This window comes from Fundulus heteroclitus, unplaced genomic scaffold, assembly GCF_011125445.2.
Source record: "Fundulus heteroclitus isolate FHET01 unplaced genomic scaffold, MU-UCD_Fhet_4.1 scaffold_28, whole genome shotgun sequence".
NCBI classification, from domain to species: Eukaryota; Metazoa; Chordata; class Actinopteri; order Cyprinodontiformes; family Fundulidae; genus Fundulus; species Fundulus heteroclitus.
Window position 1 is genome coordinate 1759591 of NW_023396689.1, and position 19224 is coordinate 1778814.

At 45.3% G+C, this 19224-nt stretch overlaps 1 non-coding gene across 1 annotated transcript; it reads right to left on the bottom strand.

Moving 5' to 3' along the window:
• Positions 1-7720: 7720 nt before the first annotated feature.
• Positions 7721-9094, bottom strand: LOC105922452. Its single transcript, XR_004928825.1, has 5 exons — positions 8967-9094; positions 8706-8880; positions 8329-8624; positions 8039-8214; positions 7721-7955 (listed from the first exon to the last, which is right to left on the bottom strand). It is a non-coding gene; the product is annotated as an uncharacterized LOC105922452 (transcript).
• Between the last annotated feature and the right edge of the window lie 10130 nt (positions 9095-19224).

Genomic DNA, 19224 nt, shown 5'->3' on the forward strand with positions numbered 1-19224 from the left:
GACATCAAGGTGTAGACCTCACAATTTCTCTGGTACGTGATCGCTTCTTTTGGCTGAATATGCATTCTGACATTGAACATTATGTGACTAAAGCCTGTACTTGACTCAAGCAGAATAAGCCATGCCATGAAACATGAGCTCCTCTGACTAATATTGTGGCAACACAGCCCTTTGAACTGGATTGTATTGATTTTCTCCATCTTGACAGATGCAAAGGTGGATATGAGTACATCCTTGTTGTTGTTGATCATTTCACGTTTTGCACAAGCTTATGCCACCACATCAAAGTCAGGAAAAACTGCTGCAAATCTCATCTTCAATGACTTTGTCCTAAAGTTTGGGTTTGCCTCCCGTATCCACCATGATCAAGGGGGAGAGTTTGAAAACCAGCTGTTCTCTCAGTTAAAAAAAAAACTCAGTGACATGGCCGGTCCAGGACGACACCCTGTCACCCCATGGGAAATGGTAAAGTGGAGCGAATAAACAGGACATTGTTGCAAATGCTTAAGACACTGACTGAGACACAGAAATCAAACAGGAAGGAGTCTCTGAACAAACTGGCGTACGCCTACAACTGTACCCGTTGTGAAGTGACAGGTTATTCACAATTTTACCTTTTGTTTGGTAGATCACCAAGGCTTCCAGTTGACATGCTTTTTGGCTTGTATGCAGACTCAATTTTCAGCAACCAGTGAGAGTACGTGGAGAAATGGAAACAAGGAATGGAAGAAGCATATGCTATTGCAAATGAGCACGCTCAAAAGGCTGCTCAAAGGAGTAAAAGGCACTATGACACAAACATCAGGAGTTGAGTGCTACAGTCTAGTGAATGCGTCCTGATCAAAAACCTGACATCAAGAGGAGGCCCAGGGAAACTATGTAACTATTGGGAGGACACAGTTCACACAGTGGTAAGACAAATGGGACCTGACATGCCGATTTATGACGGGAGTTCAGAAAAGGGTAAGGGACGTTCCAGGATCCTGCACAGAAACTTGCTTATGTCCTGTGACCACTTACCTTTAGAGACGTAGCCAGAAGTAACTAAAGATGTCAAAGGTAAGCAGAAAGGGAGGCACCAGCATGCATCTGAGCCACAAGAGTCTGATGACGCTAGTGGAGATGACTATGACTTTCATTATAAGCCACTTCAAGCCCCCCCATTTCCGGCAGAATCAAAAGAAAAGGAGTGCTCAACCAGATATGGAGCCTGAATACAGGCCTCCACCTGTAAAACTGAGTGTTTCAGTCCCTGCTACACCACCAGTGCATTCCTTTGTTGGAGAGCAGCAGGGGGAGCTCAACACAAAATATGCCGGATTAGGAAGAAAACATACCTGCTGTGAATCTGCCTGATGATCTCTCACCAAATGCCCCTCCTTCATCAAATACTGCTGCCGAACCTGAGGAGCCAACATACCAGTTGACACCAAGGGAGAGACGCCCACCAACGTGTATGACCTATGATCAGCTTGATGTCCCTTCCTGCTACAGTATTCAGCCACCACCACAGTTGTTACCTGTCAATCCTGGATTAGGATTAATCCCCTGGATTCCATTGCTACTCCCATACTACTGGCAACCACCTTGTATGTATGTATGTATGTATGTATGTATGTATGTATGTATGTATGTATGTATGTATAAACTGCTACAAGCATGAATCTACAGCATTGGCATGTTACCAAGAACTATGAAGTGTCCCCATAGACAATTCATGGCCTGTTCCACAGACCACTCCTCTAGATCATTGACACCTATGGACTGTTGATCAAGAATATGTGGAAAAAGTGCTTATAGAATGCTTATACATTGGAAAATCAGCAGTTTGGACTGTTAATGACAACTGAGGGTCGTTTTTGAACTGTGAGCCTATCCTTTGTTAAAGCATCACCTTGTAGATAAGAACCTCTAATTCAAATTCAAAAGACTTTGAATTTGACTATTTACTACATATATGCTTAAAATCGGCATAATTATCAGACAGCATGGGATTAATTTCCACTGTTATGCTGATGATACTCAGCTATATTTATCCATAAATCCTGATGAATCCAAGCAGTTACTTCGACTGCAGTCATGTCTTGATGACATCAAAAGCTGGATGACTTTAAATTTCCTGCATCTAAATTCTGACAAGACCGAAGTTGTAATCTTTGGGCCAGAGTCCTCAAAAAATAAACTTCTTAACCAATCACTTAATCTGGGTGGCATTAACTTGGCCTCTGGTAATAAAGTAAAAAATCTTGGTGTTATTTTTGACCAAGACATGTCATTTAAATCCCATATTAAACAGGTTTCCAGAGTTTCCATTTTTCACCTCCGAAATATCGCCAAAATTAGAAACATTCTGTCCAGGAGTGATGCTGAAAAACTGGTCCATGCATTAGTTACTTCAAGGCTGGACTATTGTAAGTCTTTACTATCAGGAAGTCCACAAAATGCAGTTCAAAGCCTTCAGCTGATCCAAAATGCTGCAGCAAGAGTTCTGATGAAAATCAACAAGCGGGATCATATTTCTCCAATTTTAGCTTCCCTTCATTGGCTTCCTGTTAAGTCAAGAATATAATTTAAAATTCTCCTTCTCACGTATAAAGCCCTTAATGATCAAGCTCCATCATATATCAGAGCTCTTATTATCCTGTATGTTCCTAACAGAGCACTCTCAGACCAAAGATCCAACGGCAGTACAGCAGGGATATCCAAGGTCGGGTTCAGGTTCGGTCCATGTTCGGCGCACGGGGAAACAGTCCAGGGGGAGGGTTTCTAAACAGACAGGCATCGGACAGACAGGATCAGAGAGGGCTTCGGCAGGCTCAGGAAAACCTAAGGCAGATCATGTCGGGCAACAGACAGGCTTGATTCAACAACAGGCTGGAAGGTGCTCAGCGAATGGCTAAAGACGTTCTGGCACTGGAGACTGAAATTGACGGGGCTTTTATGCAGCTGGAGACAGGTGGAGCCAGTAAGGGTTAATTGCAGAGAGGTGGAGACTGAGCAGGTGAGTAAAAAGAGAAACGGATTAGCTCCAGTGCCAGGATCATTACATATCTCTTGACAAACATCCATCAAAGGTCAATTTAACCTAAAGAATTTCCAGGTGACAGACAAACATAAGGTGTGATTAATTGTTGAGTCCAAACCCTTTGTTAGCAGAAAAACAGACCAATCAATGCAGGGGACAGAAATAATTTTAACCAGTTAGAAGCTAATCCTTCCTTGTAGTATCGTGATTTGTTCAAATTCCTGCTGAATGATGCCTTTCTCTATATTTTTTCTTAAATTTTATGTGTTTGTGAGAGAGACAAAGCGTAAGTCGGTATGAGTGAAAATCATTATGCAATGTATGACAGAATGAGTGAAACTTAATAGTGAGAATGAGTTTGAGTGAGGTGCGCTGATTGGTCTGGATGTAAGCTAACAGAAGGATCTTGACTCACAATAGACACTTTCCTGAATGTCTCACAGCAAAAAAACAGACTTGGCAACATAAAGTCTGTATAAGTTTAAAACTGAAATAAAACTGTTTTGAAACTTGATAGTTTAAACAGCATTATTACATAGAACTATATTTGTACACACATCTTTAAAGTCTTAAGTGAACACTTCAAGAACTTTGATATATTTAACCTGTGTTACAGAGGCTCACTACATTTTAATACTAAACCCAACAGACTGTATGCTCTTTTCCAACAGTTTTTACTCACTGGAAATTTTGTAACACATGTGCTGATGGCATGGTCATGTGATCTTCTCCTGCCTTTAAACTATTTTTAGGCTTTCAAATCACAAATGCAAAAATCAGCCAAGAAATACAACAAGCAGGTGTCTCAATAGATACTTACAGGTAGTGTTGGGCAAGCTACTTGTCCAGTGTAGTGAGCTAAGCTATCAGTTACTCAACAATAACTTAAGCTTCACTACACAAAAGCTACCACCTATAGAAATATAGCAAGCTAAGTTACACAAATGTGTTTAAAGTAGCTTAACTACATCAGAAGCTACTTAACGTTGTACCAACCTAATGTCAGATCAATTGAAAATTAGTCTGATACACTGGTTAAAACATTTATTAAAGATCAGCCAATGACCTAACACAGTGTAGACATTGCTTTATGAAAAGCATAATAAAATACAAACTGAAGTAATTACTGCTAGAACTAAAACAAAAAGGTTATTTGCCTAGTACAGTACCCAGTACTCTATGAAACAAACTACTGTTATTAGTACCAAATTAAAGGTACTGTGTAGTGTTCTCACTCTGTTCACTAAATGTTGAAAAGAAATTAAAAGCTAAATAAAATAAACCAGGTCACCTAATAAAGCTGCATTTTCTGAATGCTTTGTATTTATATTCACATGATAATATTTTCAGAATTAATAATAATATTTCTGTTAAAGATTTCATTTATCTTCTGCACCAAGGGCATAAGTAGGGAGAACAAGCAGAGTGAGTTTTGTGTGATATCAGACTTTATTATTGAACTAAGCAGGATTTAGACAGGATCAGAAAGGAAGGTGCATCTTCTTTCTGCCTTTCCCCAACGATCAGGGACCTCCTGGTTGTGTCTGGTGCTGCAGTGTTCTAATTGGGTAAAACACCTTTAAATCTAGTGGCTGAGCACATAAAAGACAACCTCCTGATAATATAATATGCAAAAAACGCCACCAAACGTTATTAACGCCACCGCACGTATTTTACGAGAGCGCGCGTTTTTTACGTCACCGCGCGTTCTGGCTGGAAACGCGCAGTGACGTAAAAAACGCGCGCTTGCGTAAAATACCGGTTGGAACTGCACGTTATTGTACGGACGATAATTTGCCTAATCGGCTTGCCATAAATTCCTCTACGCATGCGCATGTTTCGATAGATACAGACAGGAGAGGCAAAGTAGAAGCTCGCGCATGAACATGTCCAACCAACAACTCAGATTGATTGTTCACTCTGAATGTTGTTTCAAAATAGCAAACCTGGTTTCATTTCTTAGTTATGTCCTGGATTTTGTAGCGTTTGTGGACGCTACGTCGCTACTTGATCAAAAAAATAACGTCACCACAGGAAAGTTACTTGATTCATAAAGCAGCTACTGGAAAATGTAGTTTAACTAATAGCTTCGCTACATGTGGCGGCGCTACTGCCCATCACTGCTTACAGGTTTACTTTTGGTCTCCAATAACCTTTTTAATACTGCGGGCTCCCCAAGTACCTCCTCCCTTTCAGCAGTTATGAGGTAGCAGTAACATAACACCCATAATACTGAATCAGATGAGCATGGAATGAAATGAGACTGAACCAAAAAAATTAATAAAATAAATAAAAACGCTGCCATTATTTTGAGTTATTGTGACGATTATAAATTTGTGTTAGAAGGATCATTAGTGTGTTGTGTATCAAAAATCTTTGATAAATAACTATTACAGTTATCCCTAGCATTACTTAGGGGACTGGCCTTTTTTTGACAAAGGGGAGCACTTTTTGGCGATTTTTTTAAAAATCCTGGGGGCCATACCAAAGGTCACAGGGTCACAGGGTGTGGCTCACATAATAGCCCCACCATGCCCCCGTGACAGCCCCCCAAAGAGGGCAAAGTTCACTCAAGAACTCAGTTAATTACTCCCGATCGTCATAAAATGGGTGATTAGGGTTGTAATCCCACCTTTTCACCAGCAGATGGCGTAATGACAAACTGTGGGATTTAACATTTGACAGATGGTTGCACTTATCATTATGACAGACGGTGGGACTTAACTTATGACAGATGGTGATGGGTACACACCCGGTTAGGGTGCAACTTGTGACAGATGGGTACAGCACTTTATATATACACAGTGACACCCGGTTAGGGTGCAACTTGTGACAGATGAGTACAAACCTTAACTTAACCATACACACACATACATATACACAGTGACACCCGGTTAGGGCGCAACACGTGAGAGATGAGTACAACCCTTAACTTAACCATACACACACATAAATATACACAGTGACACCCGGTTAGGGCGCAACACGTGAGAGATGAGTACAACCCTTAACTTAACCATACACACACATACATATACACAGTGACACCCGGTTAGGCCGCAACATGTGACAGATGAGTACAACCCTTAACTTAACCATACACACACATACATATACACAGTGACACCCGGTTAGGCCGCAACACGTGACAGATGAGTACAACCCTTAACTATATGACAGACGGGAGCAATGACATGTGGGAGGAATACATAAGGATATATGGATCATGAGCCCTCTATATATAGGGCCTAAGGGGTGTAGCCCTAAGGGGTGTAGCCGAGTGGATAGCAAGATTGCCTCCCACCCAAAGACGCAGGGTTCAAAACCAGCCTTGGCTGATTTTTCCAATGGTCAATGACGTCACTGATGACATAGGAATAATTATTAAGCAACCAATAGCAGGCCAAGGGGTGTGGCTGAGCACATAACCATTTAATGATTACCATGGCGATATTAACGTTCATAGTGAACATGTGTCTCATTTATATACAGCCTAAAGGGTGTAGCCGAGTGGATAGCAATCCCGCCCACCACCTAGAGCAGCGGGGTTCAAACCAACCCTCAGTTGTATTTTATTTCCCCTTTTTAATGGCAACATTGATGGAACCAATGTGTACCTTGCCGTCAGTGCATTAAGTGCTATATTTGCATTGCACTTAATGCACTAATGACAAGTTATATATTATTTTATGTTATACTGATAATATAATAATACAACTAATATAATGAATGGAGAAATGTCTTAAAAAAGGTTTATATTTATTAAAGACACAGCAAACAAAATTAAAATAAATACTTAAGGTGCAAACAATATCAAGATAAATACAGAAAACTTAAGGTGCAAACACAGCAAACAATATCAAGATAAATTCAGAAAACTTAAGGTGCAAACACAGCAAACAATACGAAAATAAATACAAAAATGTAGAATGCAAATGGATTTTTTTACACTATTTACATTACTTGTTAGCTTTTTTGATTATCCTACGTGGTCGTCTGACAACAGGTCTCGCTGGAGTTTTAGTTAAAATGCAGCGTTTTCTTAGTCTGTATGCGAGAAGTGGAGAGACACTCTTTCTCTTTTTGGCCTTTTTGGGCAGGGTGAATGATGGGTCCTGGTCAGATGGAGGAGATGACTGGGATTCGGTGGACTGGCTGGAGGAAGACCTGGAGCTGGACTCCCTCTCCTGGCTGGATGCATCAGGCAGGATGGACGAAGCAGCCTCTAGCTCCCCCTCCTGTTGGATTTCCTTAAATATAAAAACACCCTCATTTATTACATGTGAATATTTGTGTATGGCAGACACTTACTGCAAATAACATAAGACAAACCTACTTTGGAGATCCGTTCCCCTGTTCCTGCTTTGGAGATCTGTTCCCCTGTTCCTCCAATTCGCTGGAGGAGTCTGACAAGGTCAGGAGAGGACATTCATCCGTGACCGATGACATTAAGTGGGAAGGCTTGATGGCTAGCTCAAAATCATCTCTGATTTCAGCTAGCTGAGGGGCTGTGAGGTGGAGGGCATAATATTTCTCAGCAGTCCGGGTGTCATGGCACATTGTTTTTGAGACTTTTGCACAGGAGGCTGGAGACAGAACGTTTCTGTAAAAATAAAGAATTTGTTCAACATTTTGTTTTGATTTTCACTTTATTAAATAGGAATGTGATATCATTACTTACATATGTCACTATGGATGTTCTAAAATCTGTGAAGGAAGGGATTCCAGGCAAACCCATGTCTGCCCAGGCAGTCTGCATCAGCCCAATGAGTTTTTCGACTCTCGTGTTGTTCTCTGTGAAAAACACCAGGTCTGAGGAAGGGTTGATTTTCCCCCTGATGATGATCCACTGCTCCAACCATGAAAACTCTTCCAATGTTAGATAGAGTTGTGCCGGCCCAAAGGCACGATTTGTTTTGTGCTCCTTCACCTGTAGTGCAAAGGGGAGGTTATCTTAATGGACATATGACACGATATATAAAGGATTTATAACTTCTATATCAGTACACTGACATTAATGACAAAGCCAGCATCCCCTGGTTTGGCTTCCATTTGGGCCTCGTCTACCTCTGCCACTGTCATGTTCTTTAACACACCTGTTCGGTGACCATACAGGCTGGCGATGTAGACACTGAGGTACCCAAAGAAGGTTCTGCGGGTCTGCGGCTTGGGATCCTTTGAGAGTTCATCTAAAAAATAAATTAATTGTAGGGTTAGGACAATCAGGAGCAGGCACAGACGCTGCTGGATCTCAGTAAGTCAGGTAAATCGTTAAATATAGTACAATTTTACATAAGTCTCACCAAGAATTTCGGGGATCCTGGCTCTTGCAAGGACACTGCACAGATGTAGATGCTCTCTTGGGATTGCCTTGCTCATCTTTCTTTTCTTGATGCGGATCTGTCGGATGACGACGGGTGTCCTCAGCTTACTAATGCAAGACGACACGGCTCAAATCACCAAGAACACGGCCGTTTTAGGGACCCTGGATGCGGAGGGAGGGGTGTGCCTAAAAAAAGCCAGGAACTGTGACAAGTTGACCAGGTAGGCCCTCACAGTTGTCTCTACTAATCCCTCATTTAGAAGAAATTCCGGCCACCTGCTCAGAAGAGAAAGGAATTGCTATCATTTCACATGGTGATATTTTATATTAGCTAAAATACATTAGAGAGATGCTTACTGGTTTATTCTCTTAATGTTCGGGAGAAACATCCAATTTTTCAAGATTGTCCTCCCTTCTGTCATGAATGTGAGGAAGTTCATTATGCGCCCTAACTTGGATTTCTGGTTTTCTAGGTGCTTCTTCTGACCAGTGCAGCTCTTCAAGTGCACCCAGTAATCCTCGATGTATTGCACTGAATAAAAAAAAAAAGAAATTTCAAAAATTACTTAGATGATTTATAAAAATAGATAAAAATCAGCAAACAGTGACATCACTTACAGATGCTGGGGGGGAATTTGGGATACTGTTGCAGCACTGACAAAGAGGTGCGTTTGGCCGGGTTGGGTTTTGGTTTGGTGGGCCTGGCTTCTTCATCCGAAGAGGAACCATGCTGTCCTTCATCCCCCAGTGCACCCAGGTCTATCGGTTCCACAGGGCCTGAGGGGGACTTTTCCAGTGCCTGTTAAAGGTTTAAAGTTAAAGATTAGCATTCGAAAAGACATAGAGAGAAGGGGCATCTGGGTACAGATGTACTAAAATGTCATTCAGGTCTCTGGTTCTTCATGGTTCCTACAGACCCACTGTTGTCTGGAGGAACCAGGGAGACCCAGAGACATGAAGGACATCTGGGTACATCTGTGAATCCCAAACTCAGTTAAGTAATTGAATAAAATACACATTTTTAAATACCTCCTGCAATCGATTTATTGCTCTCCTTGCCCTTTTGGCCCATCTGTGCTGGAACCGCAGTTTTTTACGAAGGTCACCCAGCTCGTTGGTCAGCTTCACGTTCTTTGAAATAAGTTCACTGCAGGAGGTGCAGGAGGATGGATCCTCAGGAACAACTTCCGCTTTCGGGAGAACCAGTTCTACATGCTCCATTTCTTGCTCCGTCCCGATGTCAAGACATGAGATCATGGGAGGGTCCGGGTTGGTCTCCCTGAGAGCTTTGAGGCGCTGGATGGTGGCTTGGTAATTCAAAGTATTGATGGCTCGGGAAATCCTCTCCTGCTCCACCTCAGGATGTGCTAGTTCAAAATGCCTGTCCAGCCTAGAACTTAAATAGTCACAGCCATCAAATGGACATGGCATGGATCATATATTAATCCTGCCATTGGCTAAATTTATCAGTATTTTGCACTCATCGTGGTTCTGTAACCCATGAGCACGTCACAAGTGTTTGCCCAAATACTTGAATACGGAGTGACACAATGGGCAGCAGAGATTGGACTTGGGCGGTGTCATCTTGATATATGACTCTGAAAGATAGGATGAGATTTGTTAATACCAGTGTGGAGTAATTCACTGGTCATACATTGGCGCAGCCCCTGCTTTCTCCAGGACCAAGAGGTTTCTGGAGAAACAGGGGAGACATTCAGCATATCCACCCCGCATAAGAGCTCTCTTTCCCCGCATGGAGGAGGGCTGAAGAGCACATGGAATTCCAGAGAACCGGGGGGGGGGGGGTGCAGCTTCTCTTTCCCAGGAAAAGAGCACATTTGCCCCGCATCCACTTCCTCGGAGCAGCCTCTGCTTTCTCCAGAACCACTGGGGCCAATGGACCCGGAGCGGTGGTTCTGGAGAACCAAGGCAGGGGCTGCTCCAGGGAATCGCGGCATTGTGCTGCTGCGTTCCTGGGTAGATAGATCCGCTGCACGTGGGCCACCCACCGTGAATATGTGGAGGAGGGGCGGCGCATCTGAGACCATGCCACGAGGTGGTATAAACAATGTAACAAAAACAACACAGGCTACTACACGGGTTATTACACAGCATATAACATAGAATTACCGTGAAAGTGAAAAGGACAACGACTGATAAGAGCTTCACACTCAAGTTAACCATACTTTCAGACGGTTATTTTCGGAAATATGTGCTTCTAAGTTACATTAAAAACAACTTACCGTTCAAAAAAGTGAAAGGAGGGTGGGGGAGGAAAGTCCGCTCTGCTCCTTGTTCACTCGGGGGAAAACCAAGTCGGCTCTGAACGACCTTTTAATTGGTGAAAAACTACATGCGCTCTGCTCCTCGTGTCTTAGGTGGAAAATTACCGTCCGCTCTGCTCCTTGGTCTGTGGGTCTAAACACCTCCGGTCCGCTGCTCTCTGGCGTTATAGTCCACAGTAACGGAAGTGGCCGGACAGGTAAACAAGTTTCCAGCCGAGGAAGCATCTCGCATCGGTCGGACACATCACAAGGACACGGCCCGTTACCAGGTGTGGCCCCTGTAGTCCAGTGGTCAATGCTCCCGCTTGACTTGCGGGAGACCCGGGTTCGAATCCCTGGACGTGACTATTCTTTTCACATTTTATATGGAGACGGTTAAAGACATGAGAAGGAAGTGGGCCGTTGTGTCACATGACCACCGTAGTGGAGGGGGTAGTGCTACCACTTGTCATGCAGGAGAACCAGGATTGTATCCTGGCCGGGGCTGACAACATTTTAGATTTTTTTTCAATATGTGGAAAGTCGAGGATATAATCACTATGAGCCGTTTTATTGTTATGGTTCTGATAGTCTAGTGGTCTGTGCCCCGGCTTGTGGCCCCAGCAACCGGGGTTCCAATCCAGCCTGTTGGAACCTTTTTTCCCCATTTTCACTAAACGGGAAAAGAGCAGTCTTGCCCGGCATGAACTTCACTGGAGAAGCCACTGGTCCCACCGGTACTCGAGTTTATGTTAAACACCGATAATACACATATGTTACACGAATGTCAAGCATTACTCCCTTATGAACAGCAAATTCTAACCTATACAGTTACCATGTTAAATACACACGTTGCACGAATGTCATGCATTACTCCCTTATGGACAGCAAACCCTAAACCCCCCTAGGGCCAAAACCAAAATTTCCAGGGCAGGCGGGCGGAATGAGACCTTCCATTTCCGTACAGCCCCAATGCCCAGGTATGCACGGCGGCGTTCCGACGCTCGCCGCGGCCGGGCCGGCCCCCTTAAAAATCGGCAGGCGGGCCGGCCGGGTGCGGAGCGGATCCCCGCCCGCCCCGCCGGCGTCTTGCCGCCGCGCACAGCGGCCGTGCAGCGGCCCCCCAAAGAAGGCCCTTCTCCGCTCGCAGCGCGGGCTCCATCCACAGTGTGGCGCCCGGGGGTAGGGTCGTGAACCGTACGGCCCGTACGCAGGCGGGCGAGGGCCGTACAGCCCACGTGTCTGTCGAAGTGGCGCGATTTTGGGAGGGGCCAGGCGGATGAAACGTGGACCGGCCGTACAGGACCCACAGATTCCCTTTGCCGCTGGCGTCGGGCCTTCGGCGCCACCAACCTGTCGGAGCGGGGATGGCGCCAGCGCGGCAGGGGGCGGGAAGGGAAAAACGGGAAAGGTTCACGCATTGGCCGAGCCCGCACGTCCGTCAAAGTGGCGCATTTTTGGGAGGGCCAAGCGGCCGAAACGTGGACCGGCCGTACAGGACCCACAGATTCCCTTTGCCGCTGGCGTCGGGCCTTCGGCGCCACCAACCTGTCGGAGCGGGGATGGCGCCAGCGCGGCAGGGGGCGGGAAGGGAAAAACGGGAAAGGTTCACTCATTGGCCGAGCCCGCACGTCCGTCAAAGTAGCGCATTTTTGGGAGGGCCAAGCGGCCGAAACGTGGACCGGCCGTACAGGACCCATAGATTCCCTTTGCCGCTGGCGTCGGGTCTTCGGCGGCACCAACCTGTCGGAGAGGGGATGACGCTAGCGCGGCAGGGGGCGGGAAGGGAAAAACGGGAAAGGTTCGCCCATTGGCCGAACCCGCACGTCCGTCGAAGTGGCGCGTTTTTGGGAGGGCCAAGCGGCCGAAACGTGGACCGGCCATACAGGACCCATAGACTCCCTTTGCCGCTGGCGCGGGCCAGAACTAAAAAAAAATATGCCACGTATTTTAATATAATGTTAAAATTATTATTTAACCCGTTTGCAAATATAGCTTCCAGACCCCTAATGTGAAATAAAAAAAAAATGTATCTCCCACTTCCAGGCTGGGGGGGTCTCAGTCAGAGACTTCTACCCAGGAAGAGTGCCTCTCGCTGGGCTAGAGTGCTTGACTGGACCCCCCCTTCTGGAAGTCTGCCTTACCATAGGCACAATTAGAGCTACTCCTGTTGATTTCGTATCCACCCCATGCTGGAGATAGAACTAAAAAAAATACGCCACTTATTTTAATATAATGTTAAAATTATTATTTAACCTGTTTGCAAATATAGCTTCCAGACCCCTAATGTGAAAAAAAAAAAAAAAAAAAAATCTCCCACTTTCAGACTGGGGGTGTCATAGTCAGAGACCTCTCCCCAGGAAGAGTGCCTCTCGCTGGGCTAGAGTGCTTGACTGGACCCCCCCTTCTGGAAGTCTGCCTTACCATAGGCACAATTAGAGCTACTCCTGTTGATTTCGTATCCACCCCATGCTGGAGATAGAACTAAAAAAAAATATGCCACTTATTTTAATATAATGTTAAAATTATTATTTAACCCGTTTGCAAATATAGCTTCCAGACCCCTAATGTGAAATGAAAAAAAAAAATTTATCTCCCACTTTCAGGCTGGGGGTGTCATAGTCAGAGACCTCTCCCCAGGAAGAGTGCCTCTCGCTGGGCTAGAGTGCTTGACTGGACCCCCCCTTCTGGAAGTCTGCCTTACCATAGGCACAATTAGAGCTACTCCTGTTGATTTCGTATCCACCCCATGCTGGAGATAGAACTAAAAAAAAATATGCCACTTATTTTAATATAATGTTAAAAATATTATTTAACCTGTTTGCAAATATAGCTTCCAGACCCCTAATGTGAAATAATAAATAAAATAATAATAATCTCCCACTTCCAGGCTGGGGGTGTCTCAGTCAGAGACCTCTCCCCAGGAAGAGTGCCTCTCGCTGGGCTAGAGTGCTTGACTGGACCCCCCCTTCTGGAAGTCTGCCTTACCATAGGCATAATTTGAGCTACTCCTGTTGAATTCGTATCCACCCCATGCTGGAGACAGAACTCAAAAAAATATGCCACTTATTTTTTATATAATGTTAAAATTATTATTTAACCCGTTTGCAAATATAGCTTCCAGACCCCTAATGTGAAATAAAAAAAAAATAATAATCTCCCACTTACAGGCTGGGGGGGTCTCAGTCAGAGACCTCTCCCCAGAAAGAGTGCCTCTCACTGGGTAAGAGTGCTGGAACGATGACCCCCCCTGCTGGAGCTCTGACATACATCAGGCAACATCTCTAAATGTTTGGTAGAGCAGGTTACAGTTTGTAACCCCATTAGAACACATGCTCTGAAGAACTGGGCACTCTGGGAAAGTCCAGTGGGATCCTGACAGATCATAGCACCGGGGACAAGTTTTGGCAGGATCTCATCCACAAAACCTGCGCTGTTTTGAGAAAACTGTAGGAAATAAATGAATGATAATCTAAGTTAAGCTCTTACCACTACTCACAGACATTTTGACACATATTTAAAAATTCCACCTCCAGGCTGGGGGGGTCTCAGTCAGAAACCTCTCCCCAGGAAGAGTGCCTCTCACTGGGTAAGAGTGCTGGAACGATGACCCCCCTGCTGGAGCTCTGACATACATCAGGCAACATCTCTAAATGTTTGGTAGAGCAGGTTACAGTTTATATTTATCATATTTATTAAAAATAACCTACCGCAATATGTACACTTTATATGTACGGCAGCTACGGCGTTATGTACACTTTATATGTACGTCAGCTACCGTGATATGTAGTTTATAATTACGGCAGCTACTGCGTTATGTACACTTTATATGTACGGCAGCTACCGCATTATGTACACTCAATATGTACGGCAGCTACCGCGTTATGTACAATTTATAATTACGGCAGCTACTGCGTTATGTACGCTTTATATGTACGCCAGCTACCGCGTTATGTACACTCAATATGTACGGCAGCTACCGCGTTATGTACACTTTATAATTACGGCAGCTACTGCGTTATGTACACTTTATATGTACGGCAGCTACCACATTATGTACACTCAATATGTACGGCAGCTACCACGTTATGTACACTTTATATGTACGGCAGCTACGCTGTTATGTACACTCAATATGTATGCCAGCTACCGCGTTATGTACACTTTATATGTACGGCAGCTACGCCGTTATGTACACTTTATATGTACATCACCTACCGTAATATGTACAGTTTATAATTACGGCAGCTACTGCATTATGTACACTTTATATGTACGGCAGCTACCGCGTTATGTACACTCGATATGTACGGCAGCTACCGTGTTATGTATATCTAGGACCTAAAAAAAACACCACTTTTTAAAAGATAATGTTCAAATTATTATTAAATCTGTTTCTAAATTTCCCTTCCTGAGTCCTATTAAGAAATTAAAAAAATATTTCAAAGTCTAAATTGTTTATTTACTTTAATGTTGTAAATGAGAATATGATGGCTGAGGTGAGATTTGAACCCTGCTCCTCTGGGTGGAAGGCAATGTTGTTATCCACTCTGCTACACCCCTTAGCCCCTATATATAGGGGGCAGAGAGCCGTTTTGTACTTCCATGTTGCCTGTACAGCCTCGCTCCTTCCGTACACCTTGGCCCTCTGTGTTGTCCTGCTCTAACTCTACTCCTCAGGTGTGCCTAGTTGGCTGAGGGGGCGTGGCCCACACCTGCAGCTCGTTGCAGGCGGCTTCCTCTGGCTTCTTAAGCAGAGCGCTGACAGATGGAAGACGCTAGAGCCTTAAGCAGTGGTGGTACGACGTGGCTCTGACCCAACTCCTGAAAACCTGCTTATGAGTTTTTTCGTCTTTGAACTTTGACTAATTTTGGATCTCCCTGTTTTGTCACAGTTTTTGGTGCTCCCGGATTCTGCTGGTTCTTCCCTCACTCTGGTCCATCCATCTGTCACCCACTTCCGAGGAGGCTCGCTCTGGATCCCTCACCAGTAACATCAGCCACCCTCAGCCACTAGCCGCCGAACACCAACAGGGGTAGGATCACAGAGTTCCCTTGGCGCTACTTCTCCCCGGTTAGGTCTGCCCAGCTTTATGGTAAGCAGTGCAGCTTCTAGTAGTTCTCCTGGTTCACCTTTCAGAGTCACTTACTCTTCTTCTCTTTGCAGTCTCTCCAGCCGTGACGTTCTGACCCTGCCGAGTTGTCCGTAGTCCCGTCCGTTATATCTGGCTGTTTCCTAAAAACAGGCAGATATCTACCCCGCAGAAAAAAACAGCTGCTTGGAGACAAAAGAAACAGCCACATGTGCTCAGGTGGGCTTGTTTCGATCGTCTCTATTTACTGTTTCGTTTGGTACCAAGTTTGTGAGGCTACGATGCTGCTTTGCTAAACAGTGGCACAAAACACTGGTTTCTAGGAGGCCCCATTGAGGCCTCCTAAGCAAGGTGAAAAACCCTGCTTCTGGGAGACAAAGAAAAAAGCTACATGGGCTCAAGTGGGCTTGTTTCGATCGTCTCTATTTACTGTTTCGTTTGGTACCAAGTTTGTGAGGCTACAATGCTGCTTTGCTAAACAGTGGCACAAAACACTGCTTTCTAGGCGGCTCCATTGAGGCCTCCTAAGCAAGGTGAAAAACCCAGCTGCTCGGAGACAAAGGAAAAAGCTACATGGGCTCAAGTGGGCTTGTTTCGATCGTCTCCATTGACTCTTTTGTTTGGTACCAAGTTTGTTACCCTTTGTTGCTCCTATGCTGAACAGTGGCACAAAACACACTGCTTCTCTGTGTTTTATGCATCTCTTTTTCATACTTCAAACGGTTGCCATTCTTAGACGCAAGCACCCAGAGGCACAAAAATCACAGACGGCGGTTGAGGGGTGAGCTAGAACTCATATCTAAAATTTGGTATCACTGTGCATAAATAAACCTTTCTTCCTCAGCTTTTGAGACTCAAATACTGTCTTGAGCCCTTAGGAAGTTGGCTGATTTTTTTCGGGGCAAACAGCTTTTGTTGTTTTTTTCACAGAAGGCTGATTTTAACATATTTTGTAGGTGACCTTATGAGGAGCAGAACCTGTGATTTTGAACTCCCTGGGTGGTTCCACGGGGACACAGTGGGGGTCAAAAGGTGAAAATTTGCAACCTTTGATGGCACACAGCTCACACACGGTTTGTCTGTTCCAGCTCGGCATACAGGAGCCCCTTTGAGGCATCTACCAACAGGTACGAGCTCATACCTGTATCCCCTTCCTATAGCTACTTCCTATTAGCAATGAGATAAGAAGATGTGGTTAGTGGCATGTTGTAGAGCACTTCCAGGAAATGAGCATTTATAAGTTTGGTCCAAATCCATGAGCTGCAAAGGCCTCAATTATCAAAAATCAAATATTGCTTGGCTGGTGGCATAGCTCCAGAAACAAAACGGGCCCAGATTTCCACTCTTGGCCATATGCTGCAGTACCATTTCCCACCACCATTGGTGATATTGATATTTGGACAGGCCTGTACACCATCCCTCCTTCTGTACACCTTGGCCCCTAAAAAACGCGCATAATTAAATAAGCCACGGCCTCGGCCAATAGCAGAAGCTTCCCCACTTTTCCTGTCCCGCCCGTAGTTGGTTCGTGCAGTGCTCTTTCCGACACGTTGGTGGCGCTATGCTGGGTGGGCTAATAAGCCATTGTAAAGCAATGGAACCAGTTCTGTACAGCCTCCCTCCTTCTGTACACCTTCCATTGTAAAGCAATGGAACCAGTTCTGTACAGCCTCCCTCCTTCTGTACACCTTGGCCCCTAAAAAACGCCCATAATTAAATAAGCCACGTTCTCGGCCAATAGCAGAAGCTTCCCCACTTTTCCCTTCCCTATACAGTTACCACATTAATTACACACATGTTACACGAATGTCATGCATTACTCCCTTATGGACAGCAAACCCTAACCTATACAGTTACCATGTTAAACTAAGACAATACCATTTCATACCTGACTGTCACACATTGCTCCCTTATACACGCTGAAACCCTAACTAAATGTGGTTGACAGTACACCCCGCAAAAGAGCTCTCTTCCCCCACATGGAGGAGGGATGAGCAGCCCTTGGACCTCCAGAGAACCGGGGGGGGGGGGGGGATGCAGCATATCCACCCCGCAAAAGAGCTCTCTTTCCCCGCATGGAGGAGGGCTGAGCGCAGATGGGTACAACCCTTAACTTAACCATATGCTCACATACATATACACAGTGATACCCGGTTAGGGCGCAACACGTGACAGAAGGGTACAACCCTTTATATACACACAGTGATACCCGGTTAGGGCGCAACACGTGACAGATGGGTACAACCCTTAACTTTCCCCGCATGGAGGAGGGCTGAGCACAGATGGGTACAACCCTTAACTTAACCATATGCTCACATACATATACACAGTGATACCCGGTTAGGGCGCAACACGTGACAGAAGGGTACAACCCTTTATATACACACAGTGATACCCGGTTAGGGCGCAACACGTGACAGATGGGTACAACCCTTAACTTTCCCTGCATGGAGGAGGGCTGAGCAGCCCTTGGACCTCCAGAGAACGAGGAGGGGGGGGGGATGCAGCATATCTACCCCGCAAAAGAGCTCTCTTTCCCCGCATGGAGGAGGGCTGAGCAGCCCATGGACCTCCAGAGAACGGGGGGGGGGGGGGGTGCAGCATATACACCCTGCAAAAGAGCTCTCTTTCACGAAATGGAGGAGGGCTGAGCAGCCCTTGGACCTCCAGAGAACCGATATCCACCCCGCAAAAGAGCTCTCTTTCCCCGCATGGAGGAGGGCTGAGCAGCCCTTGGACCTCCAGAGAAACAGGGGGAGACATCCAGCATATCCACCTGGGAGCAGACCACCACCTTAGCCACCACCCATGAACTTCCATGGAGAAGCCACTGGTCCCACCGGTACCCGAGTTTATGTTAAACACAAACACACACACACACACACACACACACACACACACACACACACACACACACACACACACACACACACACACACACACACACGTTACCCTATTGTCACAAAGTACACCCTTACGGGCAATACCCCTCCCCCACACACACTCCCAATGGGCCTGCAGTACTAAAACACACATGTTACCCAATTGTCACAAAGTGCACCCTTCATAGACATTTGTCCCCCCCCCCCCCCCCACACTCACACACACACACATGGGACCCCCAACTGTCACACACATTGCTGCCTCCTGAACACCCACAAACCCCACCGGACACACTCAAATTGGACCAGCAGTAGTACTCAAACACTTAGTAACCCCATATAATACACGTGATACCCTGACTGTCACACTCAAGGTCCTCCCTGCTTGACACCCCAAAACGTAAGGCAAGACTGCCATCCAGTGGATTTTACGTAGATTGCAGTTACTCCCATATTGAAAAACCGTAACTAATCTGTCCAATTCAAGACAATACCAATCTGTCAAAATCCGCGCTCCCCGAAATTTGGGAGCACAAACTTCCATGTCCGTGGATTTAACAGGTGACAAATGAGCACCAAAGGACGAATCTCCTAACCAAAATATCTAGCCCAAAAGAGCATTTTTTAATGGAATGCA